A 2,500-nucleotide genomic window follows, 5' to 3' on the forward strand; every position below is an offset into this window, starting at 1 on the left:
CCGCGTGAGTTCGAATCTCATCCTCGTCGTAAATTGTTTTGTTGCTTTTCGGTACACTTTTAAAGTTGATTATAGAAATATACAGAAATGGATTTTCTCTAGTTATACATATTTGTTGTACAGTGATAAGGACATTATGGAGAGTTATTCTGCAGAATCTGACGAGGTGGCCTAGTGGTTAAGGCGATGGACTGCTAATCCATTGGGGTCTCCCCGCGTCAGGTCGAATATCATCCTCGTCGTAAAGTGTTTTTTGCTTTTCAGTACACTGTTAAAGGTTATTATAGAAATATACACACATGGATTTTCTCTAGTTATACATATTTTTTGTACAGTGATAAGGACATTATGGAGAGTTATTCTGAGGAATCTGACGAGGTGTCCGAGTGGTTAAGGCGATGGACTGCTAATCTAGTCGGGTCTCCCCGCGTGAGTTCGAATCTCATCCTCGTCGTAAATTGTTTTGTTGCTTTTCGGTACACTTTTAAAGTTGATTATGGAAATATATACAAATGGCTTTTCTGTAGTTATACATATTTGTTGTACAGAGATAAGGACATTAGGGAGAGTTATTCTGCAGAATCTGACGAGGTGGCCGAGTGGTTAAGGCGATGGACTGCTAATCCATTGGGGTCTCCCCGCGTTAGTTGTAATCTCATCCTCGTCGTAAAGTGTTTTTTGCTTTTCAGTACACTTTTAAAGTTGATTATAGAAATATACACAAATATATTTTCTCTAGTTATACATATTTCTTGTACAGTGATAAGGACATTATGGAGAGTTATTCTGAAGAATCTGACGAGGTGGCCGAGTGGTTAAGGCGATGGACTGCTAATCCATTGGGGTCTTCCCGCGTGAGTTCGAATCTCATCGTCGTCGTAAATTGTTTTGTTGCTTTTCGGTCCACTTTTAAAGTTGATTATAGAAATATACACAAATGGATTTTCTCTAGTTATACATATTTGTTGTACAGTGATAAGGACATTATTGAGAGTTATTATGCAGAATCTTAAGATGTGGCCGAGTGGTTAAGGTTATGGACTGCTAATCCATTGGGGGCTCCCCGCGTGAGTTCGAATCTCATCCTCGTCGTAAATTGTTTTGTTGCTTTTCGGTACACTTTTAAAGTTTATTATAGAAATATACACAAATGGATTTTCTCTAGTTATACATATTTGTTGTACAGTGATAAGGACATTATGGAGAGTCATTCTGCAGAATCTGACGAGATGGCCGAGTGGTCAAGGCGATGGACTGCTACTCCAATGAGGTCTCCCCGCGTGAGTTCGAATCTCATTCTCGTCGTAAATTGTTTTGTTACTTTTCGGTACACTTTTAAAGTTGATTATAGAAATATACACAAATGGATTTTCTGCACTTATACATATTTGTTGTACAGTGATAAGGACATTATGGAGAGTTATTCTGCAGAATCTGACGAGGTGGCCGAGTGGTTAAGGCGATGGACTGCTAATCCATTGGGGTCTCCCCGCGTGAGTTCGAATCTCATCCTCGTCGTAAATTGTTTTGTTGCTTTTCGGTACACTTTTAAAGTTGATTATAGAACTATACAGAAATAGATTTTCTCTAGTTATACATATTTGTTGTACAGTCATAAGGACATTATGGAGAGTTATTCTGCAGAATCTGACGAGGTGGCCGAGTGGTTAAGGAAATGGACTGCTAATCCATTGGAGTCTCCCCGCGTGAGTTCGAATCTCATCCTCGTCGTAAATTGTTTTGTTGCTTTTCGGTACACTTTTAAAGTTGATTATAGAAATATACACAAATGGATTTTCTCTAGTTATACATATTTGTTGTACAGTGATCAGGACATTATGGAGAGTTATTCTGCAGAATCTGACGAGGTGGCCGAGTGGATAAGGCGATGGACTGCTAATCCGTTGGGGTGTCCCCGCGTGAGTTCGAATCTAATTCTCCTCGTAACTTGTTTTGTTGCTTTTCGGTACACTTTTAAAGTTGATTATAGAAATATACACAAATGGATTTTCTCTAGTTATACATATTTGTTGTACAGTGATAAGGACATTATGGAGAGTTATTCTGCAGAATCTGACGAGGTGGCCGAGTGGGTAAGGCGATGGACTGCTTATCCATTGGGGTCTCCCCACGTGAGTTCGAATCTCATCCTCGTCGTAAATTGTTTTGTTGCTTTTCGGTACACTTTTAAAGTTGATTATAGAAATATACACAAATGGATTTTCTCTAGTTATACATATTTGTTGTACAGTGATGAGGACATTATGGAGAGATATTCTGCCGAATCTGACGAGGTGGCCGAGTGGTTAAGGCGATGGACTGCTAATCCATTGGGGTCTCCCCGCGTGAGTTCGAATCTCATCCTCGTCGTAAATTGTTTTGTTGCTTTTCGGTACACTTTTACAGTTGATTATAGAAATATACACAAATGAATTGTCTCTAGTTTTACATATTGGTTGTACAGTGATAAGGACATTATGGAGAGTTATTCTGCAGAATC

General features: G+C 39.1%; 10 non-coding genes across 10 annotated transcripts in view; all 10 read left to right on the forward strand.

The window, feature by feature from the left end:
• The window catches only part of Trnas-gcu (transfer RNA serine (anticodon GCU)), an 82-nt gene extending 53 nt beyond the window's left edge, over nt 1-29 (forward strand). The window contains exon 1 of the tRNA in view: nt 1-29. This exon is cut by the window's left edge and continues 53 nt beyond it. This is a non-coding gene — a tRNA (tRNA-Ser).
• Nucleotides 30-372: 343 nt separating this feature from the next.
• On the forward strand, nt 373-454 carry Trnas-gcu (transfer RNA serine (anticodon GCU)). The gene has a single exon. It is a non-coding gene; the product is annotated as a tRNA-Ser (tRNA).
• Nucleotides 455-585: 131 nt separating this feature from the next.
• Nucleotides 586-667, forward strand: Trnas-gcu (transfer RNA serine (anticodon GCU)). Its single transcript has one exon. It is a non-coding gene; the product is annotated as a tRNA-Ser (tRNA).
• Nucleotides 668-797: 130 nt separating this feature from the next.
• Nucleotides 798-879, forward strand: Trnas-gcu (transfer RNA serine (anticodon GCU)). The gene has a single exon. It is a non-coding gene; the product is annotated as a tRNA-Ser (tRNA).
• Nucleotides 880-1,010: 131 nt separating this feature from the next.
• Nucleotides 1,011-1,095, forward strand: Trnas-gcu (transfer RNA serine (anticodon GCU)). Its single transcript has one exon. It is a non-coding gene; the product is annotated as a tRNA-Ser (tRNA).
• Nucleotides 1,096-1,223: 128 nt separating this feature from the next.
• Trnas-gcu (transfer RNA serine (anticodon GCU)) lies at nt 1,224-1,305 on the forward strand. Its single transcript has one exon. It is a non-coding gene; the product is annotated as a tRNA-Ser (tRNA).
• Nucleotides 1,306-1,436: 131 nt separating this feature from the next.
• Trnas-gcu (transfer RNA serine (anticodon GCU)) lies at nt 1,437-1,518 on the forward strand. The gene has a single exon. It is a non-coding gene; the product is annotated as a tRNA-Ser (tRNA).
• Nucleotides 1,519-1,649: 131 nt separating this feature from the next.
• Nucleotides 1,650-1,731, forward strand: Trnas-gcu (transfer RNA serine (anticodon GCU)). Its single transcript has one exon. It is a non-coding gene; the product is annotated as a tRNA-Ser (tRNA).
• Nucleotides 1,732-2,075: 344 nt separating this feature from the next.
• Nucleotides 2,076-2,157, forward strand: Trnas-gcu (transfer RNA serine (anticodon GCU)). Its single transcript has one exon. It is a non-coding gene; the product is annotated as a tRNA-Ser (tRNA).
• A 131-nt stretch (nt 2,158-2,288) lies between these two features.
• Trnas-gcu (transfer RNA serine (anticodon GCU)) lies at nt 2,289-2,370 on the forward strand. The gene has a single exon. It is a non-coding gene; the product is annotated as a tRNA-Ser (tRNA).
• The last annotated feature ends 130 nt before the right edge of the window (nt 2,371-2,500 follow it).

Source organism: Euprymna scolopes, chromosome 29 (assembly GCF_053919585.1).
Source record: "Euprymna scolopes isolate OS-2025 chromosome 29, ASM5391958v1, whole genome shotgun sequence".
NCBI lineage: Eukaryota > Metazoa > Mollusca > Cephalopoda > Sepiida > Sepiolidae > Euprymna > Euprymna scolopes.